At 35.2% G+C, this 25,525-nt stretch overlaps 1 pseudogene; it reads left to right on the forward strand.

The window, feature by feature from the left end:
• Nucleotides 1-11,094: 11,094 nt before the first annotated feature.
• LOC124890888 lies at nt 11,095-12,077 on the forward strand (annotated as a pseudogene).
• The last annotated feature ends 13,448 nt before the right edge of the window (nt 12,078-25,525 follow it).

The raw sequence follows: 25,525 nt of genomic DNA on the forward strand, positions 1-25,525 counted from the left end.
AGAGCAATATTGAAGATTTCTTGATCTGCAAACAACCCATGCCATTGGTTTCTTGGATGTGAAGATGGTCGGGTAAGGTTGCATTGTAGATGAGATTTTCTTTCTATTCAAAATTTATTTTTTATGGTTCTTTTGTTTAAACAGGTCGGATGCAAGTATTTTAGATGGTATGAAGCAGTGGTGGATCCAGAAATTTTCTTCAGGAAGTTTGAAAAATAAAAATATAAATGTGTGAATAAGCCAACAAAATATAATTTCTAGGGACGTAATAGTATATAGTCTATAAATATAAAATACTTAAACTTATATTTTAACTTATTTTAAAGTTTTTTTTTTAGGCTTATACTTAAACTTATATTTTAACTTATTTTAATTTTTTTTTTTATATAGGTATGTAGTCTTTTTTTAAATAGTTGTAGGCTTCTTCTTTTTTGTTCTGTAGGCGTTCAGCTGTAGGTTTCAGTCTACTTTTTTTAACAAAAAGTAGCCTTGATGGGGATCAAACCCACGACCAAGCCTGAAGTAGCGCCCCAAGAAGTGGAGATTGTACCACTGAGCTATCCAACAATCTTGTGTATGGTGGTTCAAAATTAATATATGTACATAAATATAGATTTTCTACCTTATATATACAACGTAATTTTGTGTTGAGGGGGTTCGGATGAACCCCCTCGCCATTACGTAGGTCCGCGCCTGGTATGAAGTTGATTATCCTAAACAGGCTAGAATTGCTATTTCAAGATTACAAAAACGGATCAAAAAACATGACGAAGAAAGTATCAAGTTTTATTGATCATTTTGATACTATCTTGGATTTATAGAGATTTATGTAGTAGCTATTATATAACGGGTTAGTTTTTATGACTTTTTTTTATAAATGGGTTCCAATACGCCAACTTAAGTCTTTTGGATATTTGTTCAAATGGGTTCAAATCCATTTTTTTGTACATCTACTGAGTGCAAAAGATGTTAACAGGGAAGTTTCAACTCATTGGCATGTTCATTTTTGATATTTAACTTAAATTAATATTGCATGGAAAAAATGTAATGTAAAAAGTACAAGATCAATAGAAGGGGTTAAGTAAATCAAACTAGTTGGTAATAACATTCTCATTGAGAAACTAGTGCTACTTAGTTACCACAAGTGCACAATAGAAAAAAAAACAGAATTACTTTCTTATACCGTCAAATGCAGTATCACAATTGGAGTATCACTTACCACAAATGCAGAATACCCAATTTGACACAAGTAACTATTTTGAACTAACCACTTTTAATAGCCAAAATCATCTTCAAGAATAGCAATAACTGAACAATAAAAAATCACCACTTTAATTAGCTAAAAGGCCAGCCAACCAAAAACTTTTCTGAAGACAAAACAAACATACATCAAAATAACCAACATTTGAATTGTTTGACATATCTATATGCCATTAGCCCTGTTGGACTTGAAATTATCATTCACAATAGGCCTTCACAAAATACACATCAAAAACAAAAAGAAACAGTCCATTCTAACACGACAACAGTCCATTCTAACACGACAACTCTAGGATCTGATTTTCAGCTATTTACGTTGTTGCATTTGTTGAAGTTGATTTTCAGTCATAGCATCTTTTTCTTTCGATTTCAAACGAGATATCTTGAATTCCAAATCAACATTTGTTAGTGATGCATCCTTTAGTTTGGTTCCACTTGAAATAACTCTTTCACTCGATCTTTCAGGCTGCATTATTCAAAAAATATTACTCACAGTTCATAAATAAAGATGCAAGGAAGTTAAATAAGGCATGAATTGCATACATTAAGGACTTGTCTTCCAGATTGTGTTTCTGTGTAAACGTTGAACCCCACATCTCTTGTTCTTTTCCTTCCAACTAAAGAAGATGTTTCCCTCATAGTTGAAGAGCTTGCTGCCTGCTTTCTACTTCCTGTAACTCTTGAAGTTTCAGGACATAGAGATGACGAATTTTGAGTACTAGGATGACCCATTGGCCTTGGTTGTGAAGGCTGCTGAGAAGGTTGTTTAGGGAGTTGTACATTAAGAAACGGTTAGAAACGTAAGAATGATTAAATTGATAAAGAAACACCAAAATACTTACCACTGTATTGCAACTTCTTCTGTTGGGCCTAACTTGATTACATTTGGAACATGTCATTTTTACTCCTTTTTTTACGCTTTCCCCTATTTTTTATTTCTTGGTTCTTCTTTATCTTTTCTTCTATTTCTGGGAGGTCTTTCAAGCATAGGCTTAACTTCAGGTGGCTCGATGGATGGATTCACCTCAATGGATGGATTATTACTTTCAAGTCACATTATCATGTTAGAGATAAGTTGTATGAAGTACTTATAGGCACGTGGGAATGTATCTCTTCTATACAAATGCTCCACATAATTTTTTGATTCATGCCCAATGTGATACAAGGCACAAACTACATATTTGCAAGGTATACCCCTCAATTTCCACAACCTGCAGGTACATTTTTTCTTAACTAAATCAACTATGTGCCTAAGGTATCTCTCTTGAATCTCGCATCCAGTGTCATGATTCCAATTCACCTTTAGCTTCCTACTAATCTCTTTATTATCTTCTAAAATTAGCCTTGCCATGGGTGAAATATCGTTGATCCAAGTATCAGCAAATTTGATCATATTTCTATGCCTATTCATTATTTTATACCTAATATCTGCAAGCATACTAATCACACACTTATGTCTAGGACCTATAGACACCTAATTTTGTCCTCCTCAAAGTCCGATTTTATCCATTTTTAGCTCACCTCACCACGTACCATCACCCATGTGATAATCCCTACACAAAAGGACAAAAATAACAAACTTCTAACAACTTTTGATACATCACCACCCCACCCCACACCCTACCTTTACCCTACCTACCCTACCCCACTACCCTACCCCCTCACCTTTTATTTCATTTTTTAACCAATTCACAAAATGACAAAACAACAAAAAATATAAAAGGACCTCACTTTTTGTCCACTCAGAAGAAGATATACATCACTACATTCCAAAAGAGAGGGTGCCACGGGATGGACCACTGGTTTTCTATCCTCTACAATAACATTTCACTCACCATATATACATATCACATTCTCACGCACAGGGGGATTCTTCTTCTTCTTGGATATCACGATACTATACATACACCCACAGACCTAGAAAAACATATCAAAAGCACGCACCATCATTTCTCCATAATACATATACGAGACACACAGAAAGAGAGAGGGAGGCAGTGAAAGATTGTGAGGAAAAACAGACCAAGAAAAGCTCAGAAACAAAAAAAATTCAAAAAAATGGACTAAAAAGGGAGAGAAGACGGTTGGAATAGTGGGCTGGTGAGAGGTTCAGTTTTTCTCCAAGCTTTTTCCGGCAAAATTTGCCATAAAATTGATATTTGGTTCAGCTTACGTTTGACCCATTTATAGAAATATTAAAATTTCTTCATTTTTCTCTTGATTTTTGAGTTAGATCTGGCCGTCGACATTAATTTAGTTAGAAAATATTGAAACAACAAGGGTGTCTTCGCTGAAATGGATCTTGTTTTGAATCTACTTCGCGATAGTTTTTTCATATACAGGTCGGGTTTGTGCTGTTGTGATTTCTGTCTCGGGTTCATCGATAGTCGTTGTTGGTTCAGGGATTTAGGTTTCGGTTCGTCCTGACTTGTTCATTGAGTTTAGTTTTGGGTCTTATTCTTTGATACCGAGCTTGGATTCCATCACTGTTGAGGTTCTCCTATTTGGGATTTTGGTTCGGGATTCTTTAACGTTATTTTCAACGAAAGTTGATATCGAAAGGTCCATTTCTTTAACCCATTACCTCTTCTCTATTTTGATTTTTTGAAGCGACCATGATTATGTGTTGGGTGATTATGAATGCTTGATGTTGTTGATGCTATGACCATGAGCTAGATTATGCGACTTTGTTTGTTTGAGGAATAAATTTGATTAGTTTTAATGACGTGATTGATAAAAAAGAAATTTGGGGTGGAATTAAGAAATTGATAAAAGTTGAATGTAGTTAAATTTTGGTCTGTTGCTGTTTTGTTTAATTCGGGATAAGCATGAATGTGATAGATTTATGATACGTTGAAATGGATAGGCAATATAGGTTCGGGTAGGTAAAATTTAGGAGTGATGTGTTTATTGAATGTTTAAATGTGCGGGTGAATGTTTGTTTCTAGTTTATCGTATTTAATTCAAATATATTCATTTAGTCGGGAATGCCCCAAGACACATTGTATTTATTCACCGGGGAATGCCCCGACGTATTATGTTGGCGGAAGACGTTCGTGATGAAGGTTCGGAACATCAGATGGAGTAAAGCATCGGAGCATAGTTTAGTACTAGTGTAGGTTAGAATAGAATTTATTTTTTGCATTTTTCTTATTTTTGGACTGTATAATTGGACTGGACCCTAAACTTTGAATTGTTTTGTTTTGTTTATTATTTTTGCGTGGTTTGCGTGGTTTATACATTCGTAGTGTCAAATTAGCCGATACGCTCCACCAAGCGACCGTGGTCGTACCACGGGATTGAGGGGTGCCTAACACCTTCCCCTCAATCAACAGAATTTCTTAGCCGAAATCTCTGTTCGCAAACCAGTTTCAAAGAGTCGTACAATTTTTAAAAGGATTTTCCAAATGTGACTTGGCACACCGAATTATGCCAAGTGGCGACTCTGAATAAAAAATGTAAATAATCTTTTTTCAAAACAAACTTTCATCTTTTGTCACTTTAATAATAAAAACCCTTTCGAAACTTAAAACGAATCTTTTTGGGAGTTAAAAAAGGGGTGTGACAGCTCTGGCGACTCTGCTGGGGAATTTTCAGAATTCGGGCTTATTTTTGGAGTTGTATCGGCTTAGTTTGACATTATGGGTGTATAAACATTATTTGTGTTATCGCTTGTTGTTTATTTTATCATTGTTGAGTTCTACGTGTTTACAGTTTTTCTCTTGTATGTTACCGCTTTATATCTGGTATCATGTGCATAACCCGAGTTAATTCTTTCTGCAACAAGTCCCGAAGTGCACGTCGTGCGCACGAACTCTAATTGAGTCAACCTTATTTTAGGAGGGGAAGCCATCGGATGCATGGAGTAGGTGGAAAACAAAGCAACCACTATCGATCATATGCTCCCCCGAACGGTCTTGTTAGTAAACCCCAACGTAGGTCAGCCTTTAAATCATACTTATGTGCATCATATTGAGATCTAGCAGGGCCCACTTGGTCCTTTGTAGATGACTCTCCTCTAAAGCATCCCTACATGCTAATTGTTGCATTTTTTAGGGTAACAGGGTCATTTGGCGGACTGATTTGGAGAAAGCATGTGCTAGAATCAAAGAAAGATGTGTAGGCATGGAAAAAAAAAGGAAAAAAAGAGAAGGTGAATCAAAAAAGAATTTTGTAGTTTTTAGGTCCTTTATGACTTTTGTTTTCCACAATTCAAAAATTCAAAAAAAGGAGAGATTTTTTTTACTTTTTACACTCATTTTTCAAAAAAAAAAAAACATCAAAATTTTTTTCTTTTGTTTGCTTTAGCAAACATTCACAATTTGAAAACTTCAAAAAGATTTTTTCAGGAGCTTTTTATAAAAGAAAATTTTTAAAAAAGGGTGGTAGAAGTTTGTACATTTCATATAACGAAAATACCAAAAAGATTTTCTTTCATAGCTGTTGGTGTCGTTTTTTATGTGAAGTGTCAAATTGAAAACTCAAAAAAAAATTGTTATGTTGTTCATTGTGTGTGTTTGGCCATGTCTCAAGTTAGGATGTAATCTGTTATTTAATCATTAATTGTTCAATCTGGATGAACTATGCACCCCTGATTCTCCTCTCTCAGGAGTGAGATACGTAGGCAGCCTATTGTGGGTTCGGGGATCTTATTTCAAAAAAAAAATATTTTCTTCACTCTTTATTTAGAGTAGGTGTCTCATGTACATCTGTAAAAGAAAAAAACAAAAAAAATTTTCCTTTAATAGGTTCAAGTTTCATTTTCGTATGAAATTCAAAATCGAAAATCCAAAAATATTTTCTTTGGTAATTATAGATTTCATTTTGTACAGGAATTTGAAAAATTCAAAAAGATTTTGTTCACTGTTCATCTAGAGTAGGTGTCATATACGTATCTAAAAGAAAAATACAAAAAGGTTTTTCTTCAATAGTTTCAAGCTTCATTTTCCTATGAAATTCAAAATCGAAAACCCCAAAAGATTTTTCTTTGGTAATCATAGATTCCATTTTGTATAGGGAGTTTAAACCTGAAAAATGCAAAACGATTTTCGTCAATTTTTTTGACAAATTGTTATTTTCTTTTTTGCTTAAAGTTTCAAGAAAAAGAAAAAAAGAAAGGAAAAAGAATCAATTGGCCATTTTGGCAAGACTTAACGAACTATGTACATCTGATTCTCCGCTTTTGAGGGTGAGATATGTAGGCGCCCTTCTTGGATTCGGTGATCTTTTAAAAAAAAAGGAAGGAAAAATAGATTTTGAAAAAGTGTTAACTCTAACACATTTGTTATTTTTTGTTGAGTCAGTTTAAGGTGGTTGGTTTGTGGAATTTTGGCTGGTCCTTCACATCATACCAAATCCAAGGGGTTAGTTGTGTCCAACAAAGATATAGAGTGACATCATGGATCAAACAAAGAATCAAGAAAATGAGAGTTTGAAGCAAGAGATTAGGAGGCTAAGAAAACAAATGACAGAAATGCATCGAGCTTGGGCCAGTGGGTTGCCTCCTCCTCCATTCCCCACTATTGATCCTACAAATACCTCGAGTTTTCCACCAAAATCTCAAATTCAATTTTCTACTGTTGTTGATGCACCGCAACATGACTCAGAATTCATTCTAAGCTAAAAGCATCTCAACACTTCCACCACTTTTCCTCTAGCTCCTCATCATGAACCTGCTACATTCACAACACCACATGTCGTCTATGATCTTGTTGGTCAATCCTCTACTAGGACTTCCACACTGGCTCTCCCAACTGTTGTGCATCCCCATGCTGCTAGTAAACCTATATTCAATACTCTTGGTGATTATTGTTATACTCTTGAGCCCACTTTTAAGTTAACTGGACCACCGAAATTTCTTAACAAGAAGTATAGTGTGCCAGAAAAGTCGAAGAAAATGGTTGAAAAAATGAAGAGTGTAGTAAATGCTATGAAAAATTCTCTAGGACCTGCGGGTAAAGAAGATGTTTCATACAAAGACTGGGGAATTCCTTCAAGTGCTAACCTTCCTCCAATCTTTGAGATGTCAAAATTTGAGGAGCAAGATGGGCATGAGGAATCCATGAAGCATGTGGGACAATATTGCAATCAATTAAGGGAACTGGAGGGAAAAAGAATGAGGAAGATGCATCTTCCATTGTAGTTGGACGGCGAGCACGGTCAAGAAGACCCCGTTATCGTCACTCTCAGGCTCAAACCCAAGTTCATGCCCAAGCTTCACATATCACTCCCAAAATTCATTATACTCTGCTCTTCTACCTCCATATCCAGTATATAATGCACAACCATATATTCAACCCCCATCTTACCCACATGGAACATACCGACTCCTCAGAGTCATCCTCTAACTCCACGAACATACCAAAACCCTTCTAAACCTGATTTTTGATCCAAGCCAAATGATGAAATGAGGCAGAAGTCGAGAGATAGCTTCACACTAATTGGAGAGTCGTATGCCAATTTATTTTAGAGATTGGTACTATGGGGAATTATCACTCCTCTCCTTGGTGCACTCTTAATCGACGTTCAAGAAATTTTGATCCTAATGTACGATGTGCGTATCGTTCTAATGCTCAGGGTCATAATATTGAAGATTGTTGAGATTTAAAAAGAGAAATTGAAAAGATGATTGAAGATGGATCAATTATGGTGCAGAACATTGACAGTGAGGGAAGCTCTAGTCAGGTTGATATGCAAACCAGTGGCTAAGTTGTCAGGCTGAGCAATTAAGAAGTCACCCCTCTCCCTACTAGGAATAGGTATGGTAGTTTGTTTTATTTTCTTTTCTATTTTTTGAATTATTTCAGGGTTGTAGTTTGGGATCTATCTTGTTTTATCCTTTTGTCGTTTAGGTTCAAACCCTTCTATCTTTTATTTCAACTAAATGAATTATCCCCTTTCCTTTGTGTTTTAAATATGCGTTGTTTGTTTGTTTTCTTATACAGTACATTTTGTGTTGACTCTAGTGATATGACATGCTTGCGGAATTTTCAGCCAGATCTTAAAATCCAATTTAACCATAAAACATTGGATCAGAGCGCTAAAGTTAGGAGAAACATTTGAGAAAATAGTAGAGTGCTGAGACATTTGGTGACAAGTTCAAGCATTCTTTGAAAATTAAGGCCATTTATTTTGAGAATCACAAAAATAACTTGGTCATCAATTGAAAGATATGTCTCAATTAGGTCAAACAGTGTCTGCGTGATCCTATCAAGAGGAACAGAAAGAAAAACAACTCCATGAAAGCATGAGTCATTCAAAGTGAGGGATGTACAATAAATGTGGAGTTGTATGTTTGAAAAGTATAAAAAAAAAGAGGTGACACAGATGCTCGGGGCAAGTTAGTGTTGTAAAACATGTCATAAGTGATGTTGATCGTGCACTTTCACATTGCATGCTATGTACTAGTATTTACAAGGATTGATATGACGAAGGCATTTTATTCTGCTATCCAAACATTGTGTCATCCTTTGTTTACCCCTTATGAGCCTTAGTGTTATTTTCTTTCATACCTCTCTTTTGGAATCAAGATAAAGCCAGCAAAGCTCAAAAGAAAAGTATCGAGCAAGAGAATAGAGCCAAAAAGTTTCAAAAAAAAGGAAAGAGAGAAAAATGTATCCACGAAGGAAGAAAAGAGTGTCAAGAAATTAGAGTCAGAAAAATCACAAAGAAAAAAAGAGTCAAAAAAGAAGAAGAAGAAGAACAAGTGAGAATCAAGCAAAAAAAGAATGAGTTGTCAGAACTACGCATGACCTGATTCTCCTCTCTCGGGGGTGAGATACATAGGCTGCCCTACTCTGGGCTCGGTCCAACCAAATAAATAATTTAGAATTGCTCAGTCAAAAAGAAATTGGGGCATGAGTTAATCCTCATTGTTTGAGTCAATTCCAAAAGTTGTAAGACCCACCCTACTTCAAGTGTTATTTGGTACCCATGCCATCCTTTCTTCCTAACCCTATCCAAAAGCCAAGATAAAACCAAAGAAAGACCTTCATATCAATCTTTGAGAATGCTATTCCAACCGTCCCCTCTTCCTTTTCAGCCTATTTTTTGTTTTTTTTTGTTTCTAAACTTTTCCTGGTTTGTTTTTCCTCACAATCTTTCACTCCCTCCCTCTCTTTCTGTGTGTCTTATATATGTATAATGGAGAAAAGATGGCGCGTGCTTTTGATATGTTTTTCTAGGTTTGTGGGTGTATGTATAGTATCGTGATATCCAAGAAGGAGAAGAATCCCCTTGTGAGTGAGAATGTGATATGTATATATGGTGAGTGAAATATTATTGTGGAGAAGAGCAAACAAGTGGTCCATCCCGTGGGACCCTCTCTTTTGGAATGTAGTGATGTATATCTTCCTCTGAGTGGACAAAAAGTGAGGTCCTTTTATATTTTTTGTTGTTTTGTGAATTGGTTAAAAAATAAAATAAAAGGTGATAGGGGTAAGGTAGGTAGGGTAGAGGTAGGGTGTGGGGTGGGGTAGTGATGTATCAAAAGTTGTTAGAAGTTTATTATTTTTATCCTTTTGTGGAGGGATTATCACATGGGTGAGGGTACGTGGTGAGGTGAGCTAAAAATGGATAAAATCGGACTTTGAGGAGGACAAAATTAGGTATCTACAGGTCCTAGACATAAGTGTGTGATTAGTATGCTTGCAGATATTAGGTATAAAATAATGGATAGGTATGGAGATATGATCAAATTTATTGATACTTGGATCAGTGATATTTCACCCATGGCAAGGCTAATTTTAGAAGATAATAAAGAGATTAGTAGGAAGCTAAAGGTGAATTGGAATCATGACACTGGATTCGAGATTCAAGAGAGAGACTTTAGGCATATAGTTTATTTGGTTAAGAAAACATGTACCTGCCAATTGTGGAAATTGAGGGGTATACCTTGCAAACATGTAGTTTGCTCCTTGTATCACATTGGGCATGAATCAAAAAATTATGTGGAGCATTGGTATAGAAGAGATACATTCCCACGTGCTTATAAGTACTTATACAACTTATCTCTAACATGATAATGTGGCCTAAAAGTAATAATCCATCCATCGAGTATGGTACTTTCAGGCCACATTATTATGTTAGAGATACCTTTCATTATCATTATCATAGTATGGTACAACAAAAGTACCATACAATGAATTCATTATACCATACTATGATAGAGATACCTTTTGTACCATTTCAATTTGAATTAGGCCTTTTGTGTCCAACTCTAAGTAGTTCTTACCTACATATACACCTGATCATATATGTATTATCTATTCCAACAAATAATACAAAAGAACGAGGTTTGGATGCGCTTCTGTCCTTAAAGAGAGTTCGCCAAGGGTGCGAATGAGAATCAAATCGATTGAATCACAAAGATCTATTCACTTATATATATAAAAGAAAAGGAGTAGCATCATTCCAAATTCCTACTTCAAAGTCATAAATGGTAATAATAATTAGGTTAGGTGGCTGATCAAAAATCAAGAACATGCCCATAAGAAAACAAAGGTGGATGTGGTGAGGGAAGAGAGGGTTTGTATTACATGTGATGACTGAAGGGATGGTCTGTTTTTTTTCTTTTCTATTTTATGGACAACTTTGTATATAAGAATTGGGGAAAGCAAAGGAAATACTAGTATATAGTACTCCATAGGTAATATAGTAGTAGTTTTTCGATGAGAAAAAATAGCACAAAAGCCAAAGCACACCAGATATTTCTGAAGTTATTCATTACCCAAAGCAAAAGGTAACTCCAGTGTAGAGAGCTTTAATGTATTACGGTAACATTAAGGTTTTCTGTATATTTGGTCTAAAGCTTCTAGAGCACCGGTTTCAAAGGGGATGCTAAGTTTCTCGAAGAAAGGTGGCCATGGATAAGAAGGTCAATCTTTTGCTCCTTTATTTGTGAGTTGCTTATCTTTGTGGAACTCTAGTGACCAACTAGAACATGCTCCCTCTAAGAACACTGGAGTGGAATCTGTATTAAAATATCACTCTGATATCAGGAAATCAAAATCCGAGTTCCAAGATCAGGATTTAACTTCTACTCTGTCAACTGGTCAATCTAATCATGTGGAGGCCACAATGGGAAAAAGAAAGATCGTCTTATGAAATTTTACAGCTCATCCAGATTGATGTGGAATTTTAGATATGCAAGTAGAGAGTGGAACAAAGGCATAACTATCAGGAGAAAGTGCCACCAACACTCTTCCTCAGCCGCAAATGAATCATGATCATCCAACGACTTGCTTATCCTAACCTTGGGCTGACACTTACTTTTGAAGTCTCGTAGCTACTTATGGATCAAATGCCATCATTTATCCTTAAATGGTAGGTGTCATCTCCACAAGAGTCGCACTTCCTCTTAAATAAGCAGAGATTTTCCTGTTTATGTAAATGCAAAATAATACAGTGCTATCCTCAAAAAGCGACAAGTCTGTGCCACGTGTTAGGTTTAAAATAATCTTGTCAAAAGTAGAAATCCATATCTTTACAAGTCTCGACATCATCACACAATAAAGAGAGCCAGGGGTTCTGGAGGGTGTTTTTTGGACAAAAAGAATATGCAACAATCCAAGCCTTCATCTCCAAATAGCGATAGAAATATCTTTAATCATTGGGTAGGTGACAACATATCTAGTTACATGGTTCAACACTCAGAGAGTGGTAGTTGGGGGAATTTCACCCAATTTAGTTTTGATGTGACAAGCATCTTCAATGGCGATCACATGTTCCAACAACCAGAGTTCAGAGTCTCTGGCTTCCTTTTTCACATAGGTGCTAACATAAAGGAAGCTGAAAACTTTATGCATATTGAAACCTGACAGCATGCTTATGTTATCCATGGTGGCGGTGCCAACACAGGCTGCATTGCAAATGCATTCTTATTGGTGCACAAAAATGGATAATCGATAATTCATCCTTGGCTATGTTACTATCCATTTTCCAGATTGAAACCTTTAACAACATTTTTTCCTAAACTTTGGTCATGGTATAGTATATGGTTCATGTTTAATGAGAAAAAGAGTGTAAGTTGGTGTTGCACGTCATCAAGAAGGGCAAGGAAAGGAGATAATATATCGTTCTTAATCAGAAATAATAGAGATTAAGGCTATTTTCTCCTTTTTGTGGTCGAGCTTGTATGGTTCATCTTGCACTTTTATGTTTGCACTTGTTACTGTTGTTGCATTTGTGGTTTTCATTCTTCTGTGCTTTTTATTGTTCAAATTCTTAATAATTTCACTGGGCTTTACACAACTTTATATCAAATGTATTTTTCTGGTTTGGCTAGGTGGGATAGCTGAGCCATTCCCTTTTTTTCGGATAACAGATTGGGCAAAACCACTAAATAAAAAAAATCTATTTAATTAGCAAAAAAAGAAAGAGAGGGATTCGAACCCTCGATAGTTCTTTGTTCAAAACTATACCGGTTTTCAAGTTGTCAAATTTCTCTAAACTGGAAATTTTACCCAACCTGTAAACAATGCTATTAGTGAAAAGCCTTTATTTGAATTTCCTGCCTTTATTTGAATTTCCTATTCCGGCTAATGGACCTTTTCTCAAGGCTATTATGTTGTCCTTCGTTTTAGCAGTGGGTGTTATCCCAATCGAAATGAGATGGAGTGAATTGTCATGCATTGTTGTAGGTTATTGTATGAGGTTAGGATTAAGGGTTATGTGCCTTTTTAAGTAGCTGTAAAAGAAGAGGCCCCTCCCCGATTCTATAGGGGGGGGGGGGGGGGGGGGGGGGGGTAGAGAAATATGGGATAGGGGAAAATTCTGAATTGATGTTAAATGTCTTTGGTCAATATGCGCTCAAGTTTATAGTTTTTCATATACTATGTGTCTTATTTAGACACTCGATGAGCGTGCGCATGTTCTTGCATCCACTTTCATTGAACATCTAGAGTCAACAATAAGGAGGCTGGCATTCTTCATAATAACTAGAGAAAATAAAGGGGTTGGTCAAAGAAAGAAAAATCCTATGTTCCCTCTCGGATCTGCCCTACTCCAACTCATGGTTAGTAGAGGTACGATTGTTTTAGAGATAGATCTTGAAGATCATCCACCACGTGCAAAATAGAACAAAACGGGTAATAAAGATTTCTATTATGTACATAGAAAAACATATGTGCAATGCAAATTCAATCCAACCAAGCTCGCAATCAGGATGAACTTGCCTATGGTGAGAAAACCTCTTGAATGAAGGGTCGTCGACAATGGTCCGGTAATAGACCTGTGCACTCTAGAAGGGGGTTACTTAAGTGAGCGTTCTAGTGGTACAAACTACAGCTTTCTTACGGGTGACATACATCATTTTCTAACTCAAATAAAAGATAGTGATAGTTTATGCAGAGTAATGAATACGCATCAAAACTAGACATTTGAAATCAATAGCGATGTCTTGAAATATATTGAAGATAGAGGGAAAGATTTTATTGATAACGACTATCTCCTACCATTTATCTTACGGATATAAATATAACTGATCTATACAAAGAGATTAGAGAGAGTCATCTCATTGATACAGATACTTTTGAAAAATAGGGGGATTAGAGAATTGGCAACTCAGTTAACAAAGCAAGTACAACACTCCGTTATGAGTGGAGTATGCTCAAGCTTGCAAATGCCTACAAGGGCTAGAAAATCTATTTGCCTATCTTTTATCGACTTCAGGGGGAGAATCTACCGCTGCGGGCTCCTGTATTTCCATGAACGTGATCTATCAAGAAGTCATATTAAATTTATGTCATTTTGCAATCATGAAAAGATGGCTAACGATTAGGAGGTTATGGGGGCCTTTTTATACCACTATAAGTCTTACTCCAGCATAGAGAATGGACTAATGTATTTTGGTGTTCTTATGGAAGAGGCCGATAAGCTGGATCTGGATTTGAATTACGATATTCAGTTTGGTCAAAATGCGCGGCACCCCTTTTAGTACCTTGCCTCAAAAATAATAATGAGTAATAAAAAAATAGAAGGGTTCCGAGTTACCAAAGACGCGTTCGAAAACGCTTTCAAGATTATGAGCTATTTTTTGTTGGATGAAGATATGGCGAAGAACACGAATCTCTTGCCTTCCCAAGATAAGAAAATCCAAGATGTTGATACGAATATCCTTTTCGAACTCGTAAGAGAACTTGGTAATAATAGTAGTCTATCACTACTAGTGGTTAGGAAGATGGATTGGAAGCTCGTGAAAAGTATTTTTATGCCCATTATTTATGGAAAAGAACTCATGAGCACAAGCTCCGATATACATAAAGCCTTGTCTCAGCACATCAATTTTAAGGATAATCACTTACTAGCCTCACTTTGCTCTAAAGTCTGGAAGGAGAAATACAAAAACATGGACAGCCTAACCATAACCAGCTTGATCAGAAATGTTGGGTGGTTTGCCGCCGCTAAGGGTTTATCTGTTTATTATGTTCATCCCTACTTTCATACATCACAAGATTATATGAAGAATGATGTCATCAAAATCACAGTTTATGATTGCAATCATAAAATGAGACAAATAAGTCTTAGAGTTCCTACCGATAATAATGATCATAGGAAGACAGAGGTATCAACCTTCGTCAACTTCATCCATCAGAAGTATGCCTATATTGAGATGCTTGGAGTAGAGAAAATGCTGTGAGCAGGAGGACCAATACATACAGTACAGGATAACTTTCTAACTACACCTCAGTATAGCCTTGAACTCTATTCTCTTTATGGTGAAGCACTTATAGAATTGGGATCCCCGCTAGTGGTTATAAATGATATGATGCGCACTAATTTGATTAGAGGTGCCGAAGGCTCCTCACCTGCCTACTTGAGACATTTTGGCTTTTCAGAGAGTGTAATACTTATCGGTGAGCTGAAGAATTACTTCCAAAAAATAATTTACCAGATGGAATTAGCCCAAAAATGGAGGCAACATGGAGAAAAAAGGATGGAGACCACACTAGTCTCATACAGAGCTTTGGTAGTAGTATATTAGACATATCAAAGGATTACGATGGTTATTTCGTCCAGTGGAAGAAATTCGGGTATAAGATCTTGGAATTTCTTGAAGCACATAAAAAATATGCGCTACACCCATGAATACCCAAAAATAGAAGGCATTTACTAGTAACCACTTTTGTTGTCAGTGATGAGAGTAGATAGGATAGAGCCTGTAAATACAAAACATCCAACATTGATCCTGGCGAACATGGCGCTCAACCTCCCTCCGCTTGGGGCTGAAGTATATCTTATAAGTCTGACGGTAGTTCATATGTTATGTCTCTTTATATATATAGATTATAGATATAGATATAGATAGAAATATAGATTATAGATATAGATAAAGGGGAGGGGGAGAAAGAGAAACAAGCAGGTCTCCGTCAACATGCCTGCTTCCTGAGCTGCTTTTATTATGTCATTTCTAATTAATTACTATAATTTTATGTATGTATTAGAAAATTAATAATATTTAATAAAAAAGTAAAATAGATATTTATGACATGTCTGCTTCAGCTGCTTCACCCATAATTTGACTACATCACCCATAGTTAATTATTATAAGTCATCTAAATATTAAAAAAATAATATAAAAAAATTGTTATAAGTAATCTAAGTATTAAAAAATTAATAATATTTAGTGTTAAATTTACTTGACGTTTTATATAAGGCTCATTTAATTTTTTAGCAAATATTTTTGTATAGTAATTTTGTTATATTCGTCAACATGCTTGCTTCTCCTGCCCGCTTCATGAGCTGCTTCCTTCGTGATTTTACTAAGTCATCTCTAATTAATTATTATAAATTATTTATGTGTTAGAAAATTAATAATATTTGATAAAAAGGTAAAATAAATATTTATGACATGTCTGCTTTAGCTGCTTCACCCATAATTTGACTATATCACCCATAGTTAATTATTATAGGTCATTTAAATACTAAAAAATTATTATAAATTTATCTACGTATTAAAGAATTAATAATATTTGATGTTAAATTACTTGACGTTATATATGAGTCCCATTTAATTTTTCCCCACGGGTTTTTTTTATAATATTTTGTTATATCACTTCTAATTAGACATGTCTGGTTCGCTGTTTTAATCGTGATTTCATTATGTCACTCCTAATTAATTATTATGACCATTTAAGCATTGTCTCAATTAATAATATTTTATAAAAAAATATAAAATAAATATAACATAATAAGTCAACTCTTCAGGTTTTAAATTAACTTGACGTCTTATACGAGGTCCACTTCAAAAAAATTTCACAAGTATTTTGTATAATAATTTTACTATATCACTTCTTATTAGTTGTTGTGAATCATTAAGACATGTCTGGTTCGCTGCTTTAATCGTAACTTTACTGTATCACCCATAATTAATTATTATGGTTATCTAAGCATTATGACACTTAACTTGAATTAAAAGAAAAAAATATTATACATCACAATAATTTAAAACTTAAATTATTTAAAAAATGTAACTGACTATCAATGCCACAAAAATTTGGACCAGGACAACGATATATATTATTTAAAAATTACATATAAATTATTATAAATTACAATAGTTAATAACTTAAGATATCTGAAAAAAATAATGTTATCTATTTTTAAAAAGTATGTAAAAAAAATTATAAATTACAATAATTAAAATAATTTTTTTAAAAAATATTGTTTGGGCCCGTGCCTTGCACAGGCTATTAGTAACTAGTACTATATATAAGTGTGAGTAGTAGCTATTGGAACCAGGCAACTGATGGTTGTCATGCCTGCTTCCAGCTATCTGCTTGCTCTGTGATTTTACTATATCACCCCTAATTAATTATTATATACAATTAAGATCAGCAAAATAATTAAATTTAATCTAAAATAAATAAAATATATATTTATGACATGTCTGCTTTAACTGTTTCAACCATAATTTTACTCTATCACCCCTAAGTAATTATTATAAGTCATCTAAGTATTAAAAAATTAATAACATTTAATAAAAAAATATAAAATAAACATAAAATGATAAATTAACTCTTGATGTTTTAAATTAGATTGACATCTTATATGAAGCCCACTTAAAATATTGCACAAGTATTTTTTAAAACAATTTTGCTATATACTTCTAATTAGTTATTTTAAGTCATTCAAGACGTGCCGATTTCACTACTTCAATCGTGATATTTGATTGTCTTAGTTTATTTTTCTTACTGTGTAAATTTATATGCATTTATATTTTGTGTTTGTTAAATTGTTATCGGTCCTAAGCCGAGGTTCTATCGAAAACAACCTTTCTACTTCACCTGAGGTGGTGGTATGATTTGTGTATATTCTACCCTCTCCAGACCTCATTATGTGGGAATACACTCGGTATGTTGTTGTTGTAATAGTGATATTTGATTGACATTGAAATTATATCAGTGTCGCTTAAATTAAAATAGAAACAAAAATTATTATAAATCATAATAATTAAAAAATTAAATTACTTTTAAAATATAAATGAATATCAATATCACAAAAGTTTGAACATAAAAACATTATAAATTATAATAGCAAACATCTTAAAATATTAAATTACAATGACGAAAAAATATTATAGATTACAATATCTAACGACATCAAAAGTCTTAAAACATACTAAAATAAAATTAATTATTTAATTTTATTTATGGTTTAGGGTTTCAGCTACAATAATGTCGACGCCGAGTGAATTTGGAGCTGTGTTGGAGGGTGAAAAGGAGAAATTGGATGGTGATGAGAATGTGATGCACTCAAAAAAAGATTTATTCAATTTCAGAAGGAAACCTTGAGAAAAAGGGAAAACTGACTCAGGGATTTAATCCAAGATGACAGGTAATGGATGAGAGTTGAAAGAATAAGAGAGTGAACTGTATTGATATGATCAATAATGAGTATGTGTATCTTACATTGCAGCTTATATACTGAAATTGGAATGGAATTATGACTAACTACCTTAACAGAAAAATGGAAATAACTGTCATTGCTACAGTGTTAGCAGTTACCCTAATAACAGAATTCAAACTGTAACTGCCTAGCTATTTACTACTTGCCTACTTAATTCCTTGATTGCCAGATCAACTCATCAGCTTCATACACGAATTGAACACCATGAACTTGCATCAATACCCCCCTCTAAAGAACATTCTTGACCTCAAGAATGAAAGGAAGGAAATCTGGTTTGAACTTCAGACAAGAATTCCCATGTAGCCTGTGCAACGTCTATATCAGTCCACTTGATGAGAACTTGAGTGGTAGCCTTGTTACCCTTCTTTACCATCCTTCTATCAGGAATAGCCTCAGGTAAAGGACAGCGAGGACTTGAGAGGTGGAGAATAGAAGGATGAGAAATGCTATTAGGCACAACATGACACCTTTTCAACTATGACACATGGAATGTGGGATGAATAAGTACATTAGAAGGAAGCAAAATTCTATAAGCAACAGCTCCAATCTTAGCCTCAACTACATAGGGTCCATAATACTTGACTGCCAGCTTGTTAAAAGGCCTAGAGGCAACTGAAACCTGTCTATAAGGCTGCAATTTCAAATAGACCCAGTCACCAACTTCAAAGGACCTATCAGATATATTTTTATCAGTGTCTTTCATTCTTTGTTGAGCTCTAGCAATGTGAAACTTGATTAACTGGATGATAGCCTCTCTAGCTGCAAGATCTCTGTCCACCATCTCAACTGCACTTTCTCCAACCAGGTAGGGCAAATGCACAGGAGGTTTCTGCCCATAAAGTACCTCATAAGGAGTGCATTTGATAGTGGAATGGTAGGTAGTATCATACCATCATTTAGATAGTGGTAAATAAGTAATCCAATCCTTGGGACAATCTAAACAAAAACACCTCAAGTAAGTTTCCAAGGTTCTGCTTACCACTTCAGTTTGGCCATCTGTTTGAGGATGATAAGCTGTTGATCTTTGGAGGTGCACACCTTGAAGTGTGAATAATTCTTGCCAAAAAGAACTAAAAAATACAAGATCTCTATCACTAGTCATAGTAACAGGCATTCCATGTAGTTTAAAGACTCCATCTAAGAAACTTTTAGCTACTGAATGAACTATATATGGATGCTGCAAACTCAAGAAATGAGCATACTTACTCAATCTATCCACCACTACTAATATAACATCTTTTCCCCAGGACTTTGGAAGGCCTTCTATAAAGTCAAGACATATATCAGTCCAAATACCTTCAAGTATAGGGAGGGGCTGAAGATAACCTGGAGAAGCTGCAACATCATACTTGTGTCTTTGGAAAATGTCACATTGGTTAATAAAAATTCTAACATCTGAGATGAGTGATTTCCAATGAAATAATGATTATAACCTCCAAATGGTAGCATCCATACCAGAATGTCCCCCTTGAGGACTGCTATGCCAAAGTTCGATAATAGTTCTTCAAAGTTGTGGATCATCTCCCACCATTAGTCTACCCTTCCACCTTAATTGATCATTACACTAAGTGTATGACTTAAAGTTTTGAGTCTGAAGTTTCTTAATCACCAACTGTAATGCAGAATCAGTACTCCAAGACTCCTTAATTTCTTTATACAAATCATCATGTGGTGTGAGTAGGGATATGGCTAAAACTTCTGCATCAGGCATTCTAGAAAGAGCATCTGTGGCCTTATTCTCTGAACCCTTTTTATATTCAATTGAGAAGTCAAAAGCCATTAATTTTGAGATACATGCCACTTGGAAGTCTGTATGAATCTGTTTCTCTAAGAGGTGTTTCAAGGCTTTTGGTTAGTTTTCACCATAAAGTGAGTATTCAATAAGTAATGTGACCATTTTGTAACAACAAGGAGAAGTGCTAAAAGCTCTCTGTCATAAACAGATAGAATCTAATATTTGGGAGCCAATGATTTGATTATATAAGCAATAGGATGTCCCAACTGCATTAGAACAACACCATTTCCTTTGCCGCTAGCATCATTTTCAACAATAAAGATCTGAGAGTAGTTAGGCAATGCTAAGATAGGTTCATAAATCAAGGCTTGCTTCAAGGTTTGGAAAGCTTGCATAGCTAGATTTGACCAATAGAACCCTTCCTTCTTTAATAGGTCCTGAAATGGTCTGCAAATTGTCCCAAATCCTTTTATGAACCTCCTATAATAACTAGCCAATCCTAAAAATCCTCTCAATTGTTTGAGATTGATAGGAATGGGCCAATTTTGCATAGTTGAGATTTTTTTTGGGTCAGTTGAAACACCAGCAACACTAATATAATGTCCCAGATATTCAACCCTTTCTACTCTAAAAGCACACTTAGAAATTTTAGCATACAGTTGATGTTGCTTCATTAGAACAAACACAGCTTCAACATGTTGCACATGATTAGACAAACTCTTGCTATAGATTAATATATCATCAAAAAGATCAAGACTGATTTCCTTAGTAGTGGTTTAAAAACAACATTAATGAGTCCTTGAAATGATGAAGGAGCATTGGTTAAGCCAAGTGTCATTACCAAAAACTCATAGTGCCCTTCATGAGTCTTGAAGGCTGTTTTGTATGCATCTTTTTTTGACATTCTCAGTTGGTGATACCCTGCCCTTAAGTCTATTTTTGAAAAAATCATAGCTCCTCCTAACTCATCAAGTAAGTCCTCTATTATGGGAATTGGGAACTTATCCTTTATAGTCATCTGATTCAAGCTTCTGTAGTCCACACACAACCTCCAAATACCATCTTTCTTCCCTACCAAGACTATAGGAGAGGCATAAGGGCTAGTACTGTTCTGAATTATACCTTGATCCAGCATTTCCAGTACCAATTTTTCTATAATATCTTTCTTAAATGCAGGGTATCTATAGGGTCTTTGACTAACAGGGTTAGATGCCTCAATTAGTGGAATTTTGTGGTCAAAAACATCTATGTAAGGTGGTAATGTTGTGGGCACTTCAAATAGGCAGGAATAATGATCCAACAAGGACTTCAATACTAATGGTAGATCATTACCTTGACTGGCTTGAATGTTGAAACACTGAACAGTCTCTACAATATCTGGTGCTAAAGTCATCATGAAAAATTGAGATTCACTCCCTTCTAGCTTCTCCCATGCCTTGGATTTAGAAGTTTTGATCAAGCTAGTTGCTCCTCTTAACACATGTTTCTTTCCTTTGTACAAAAACTCAATAGTTCTATGCTTAAAATCAAACAATATTCTGCCCAGGGTATTTAACTAGTGCACCCCCAAAACTATATCCACATTACCCAAAGGTAGTAACAAAAAATCAGAAGCGAAAGTTGTTCCTTGTAATAACCACTACAGGTTTTTGCACACATAAGTAGTCTGCACTTTTTTTCCATCAGCAACACACACAGACTGCTCAGTTATAGGCTCAGCCTTACAACCTAATTTCTTGGCCACTTCTTGGTCTATGAAATTATGTGTACTACCAGTATCAATCAGGACTTTCAAAGGTCTTTTTTCATGGTAACCAGTCACCCTCAGAGTCTGATAACCCGTAACACCAGTAAAAGCTTGAAGTGAAATTGTCATGAATTCATGAGTGGCATCCTGATGTTCTTGCTCTTGGATTAATTCCACCTCTTCTACTATTTCTTTCTCCTCGACTACATCTATCAAATATAACTGTTTCTTAGCCTTGCAGGCATGCCCCATAGTATATTTTTCATCACATAAGAAACATAATTCTTTAGCCCTCTTCTCATTCATTTCAGCAGAAGTTAATCTTCTTCCTCCAGTAACTGTATTGTGATGGTTATTCTTATTGTTACCTACATCAATAGTCTTCTTAAATGTTGGATTTGGTGTGAAATTCTTCTAAAAATTGGGAATCTTATTGTTAACTGGAGTAGGAAGCAAAGCAACTTGTGGCCAATTAGCTCTCAGACTCCATGTTTTATCTTGTGCCTCAAAAACTTTCTCCTGTAACCTAGAAATTTTGTAAGCCTGCATCAGTGTTTTGGGGTTCTGAATTCTGACTGCCTTATTCATCTCTAACTTCAATCCACCCAAGTAACAACTGATCTCATTCTCACTCGACAAGTTTACACCAGTTAAAAGCCTATCAAACTCTGCTTGATACTCTCTTACTCTACCCGTTTGCTTCAAATTCTTTAAGGCTTCCATGGGATCTTAAAAGTTATCCCCAAATCTTTCATTAAGGGCAAGAATGTACTCAGTCCAAGTAGGTTCTACCACTGAATTCCTGGACTTAATAAATGCCCTATGCAATGCAATAGCATCACCCTCCAAATGCACAGATGCAACCTTTACTCTTTGATTGAATAGAATTTTATCTATTGAAAAAAGTTGATCAACCTTGTACAACCATGTACGCAAATCTAACCCCAAAAATTTTGGAAATTCTAATCTAGAATATCGAGAGAAGAAATTAACTCTACACCCATTTCCTTCTCTCATTCTTACTTCCTGCATATCATCATTATGCTTTCTTCCTTCTTGAATTCCAGCATTGGAACCTTCTCCACTATTAGAATACTCGACTCTCTCCTTTTCTTTGAAATTCATAGTTCCAACCACTCCTCTAAGTTCCTGTAACACCTTCTCATTTTGAAGACTACAATTATTGATATTGGCCATTCCATCCATTATTTTTTGCAATTGCTCTTGGATTTGTTGGAACCTGTCATTCGTTTTTTCTATAGGTCAATCTTGTCTATCTTGAGTCTTGATTCTTGCCATTGACACACCAAGGAGTGATGGCTTTGATACCACTTGATGCACTCAAAAAAAGATTTATTTAATTTCAGAAGGAAACTTCGAGAAAAAGGGAAAACTAACTCAGAGATTTAATTCGAGATGACAGTTAATGGATGAGAGTTGAAGGAATAAAAGAGTGAACTGTATTGATATGATCAGTAATGAGTATGTGTATCTTACATTACAGCTTATATACTGAAATTGGAATGGAATTACTACTAACTACCTTAACAAAAGAATGGAAATAACTGTCATTGCTATAGTGTTAGCAGTTACACTAATAACAGAATTCAAAATATAACTGCCTAGCTATTTTACTGCTTGCCTACTTAATTCCTTGATTTCCAGCTTAGCTCATCAGCTACATACACGAATTGAATACCATGAACTTGCATCAGAATGTATCTGCTTTGAAGGTTGTTGAGGATAAGAACGTATCTGCTTTGAAGGTTGAGGATGAGAAAGTATCTGCTTTGAAGGTTGTTGAGGATGAGAAAGTATCTTCTTTGAAGGTTGAGGATGAGAATGTATCTGCTTTGAAGGTTGTTGAGGATGAGAAATTATCTGCTTTGAAGGTTGAGGATAAGAAAGTATCTGCTCTGAAAGTTGTTTAGGATGAGAAAGTATCTGCTTTGAAGGTTGAGGATGAGAAAGTATCTTCTTTGAAAGTTGTTGAGGATGAGAAAGTATCTTCTTTGAAGGTTGAGGATGAGAATATATCTGCTTTGAAGGTTGTTGAGGATGAGTAAGTATCTGCTTTGAAGGTTGAGGATAAGAAAGTATCTGTTTTGAAAGGACCTATTTCGAAGGTTAAGGATGAGAAATGATGTGATTTGAAGGTTGAGGATGGAGGCAAAAGTGGCAAGGAAGAGTTGCCCCCTGACTATGATTTGGATGATTGGGAAACTTGGCCAAATAAGGACGTATTCATAAAGTATTATCAACAGATACGCGACAGCGATGTATGTTCGTTACTACCCTTCCTTTTCCTTATCCAAAATAAACAAATTTGCAGCAGATTATTTACTTTTATATACATACACACAGTGCCTTAGATTTGGTACTTGTTATGAATGATTTGTATTTGCTTCAAGAAATTGAGATAAATATTGAATTAGTCCTGGAATTTAATTAGATTGTGTGTTTCTAACTAGGAGATACCATTGCATCATGTAATTGAGATTGTTCAAGTTGCAATTTTCCCATAGCTGATGCTCCTCCTGAAACGTGTTCTTAATTTGCTGAGACTTCCAATTTTTATACTCTGTACTTGAAAATAACTGACATGCTCTAAGAATAGTAACTATATGTACTTACATCCTTAGTTAGTATCTTTTCAAGGGATTCACTACCAAGTTACTTACACATCTTTTATCCAGTTCAGAGTTACTCTGACTGGCGACCTTGTGTTTTTCCTGCAACATAGATGCTTATGTTAACAATACAAATATGTTCTTCTGTCTCACCGTTAGTGAAGATTAGCAAAAGAAAGTTGTATGAGTTATTTTATTTGTTGTTTGCTTGGGGGATGAGTTTGGTAGAATGGTGATATGTGTGAAAAATAAAAAATAGTGGAACAAATCCCATGTAAATATGTAGATGATTAGAAGTAGTATCAACTTGATTATATGTGGGAATTGACATTGAGATGGTTAGGGCATGTGAAGAGACAGGTTTAGATGCCACAATTAGAGGTGCGAGAGGATGGTCATAGTAGGCTTGAGGAGGGGTAGACGTAGGCCTACGAAGTATTGGGTGAGATGATTAGGCAGGATATGACACATCTCTAGCTCATTGAGGACTAGGAGGGTGCGAAGGTCGAGGATTAAGGTAGAAGGTTAGTTAGTAGTTAGGCCTTCTTTGCGCCCTTTCTTTGAGTTTAAGTATTATTTATTTTTTCCCCGTATTTTTAGATTTCTATCACTACCTGTTGTTTCATATCTTCTTAATATCTTGCAGTTGTTTTTATTTGTTGCTATTGCATCTTTTCACTGTTTGCTCAGACTAGGGTTTTTCGGAGACAACCTCGCCACCTTCTCAGAGGTAGGGTAAGTTTTGAGCACACTGGGATTGTTGTTGTTTCGAATGTGAATATTATTGTAATTACTAATATGATCTGAATTCTTAAAGATGGGGTCATTATGGTGATTTGATCATTTGTTCAATTCTTTAAATATAGTTCTCTTTTGCTCTGTTGCTATTCTCATCTATTTATTTTTATGTATCTTAATAGGGTTTTGATTTTGATGCATACTCTGGGCAATGGCGGAGCAAGGATTTTCATTAAGGGGATTCAAAAGTAACCATACGAACTAGTTGAAGGGGGTTCAACATCTACTATATATATACATAAAAATATTTTTAACTGTGTAAAAATAGTATAATTTTCTGTCGAAGGAGGTTCGGATGAACCCCCTGATTACAAGGTAGATCCGCCACTGGTGTTGGGATAAGTTATCCTATATGAATGGTAAAATAAGTTATCCCGGGTAATCTTGGGATAACTAATCTCGGGATAATTATTTTCCAACCAAACGACGTGTTGTAGTTTGATTTGTTTT

Source organism: Capsicum annuum, unplaced genomic scaffold (genome assembly GCF_002878395.1).
Source record: "Capsicum annuum cultivar UCD-10X-F1 unplaced genomic scaffold, UCD10Xv1.1 ctg2655, whole genome shotgun sequence".
Taxonomy (NCBI): Eukaryota; Viridiplantae; Streptophyta; class Magnoliopsida; order Solanales; family Solanaceae; genus Capsicum; species Capsicum annuum.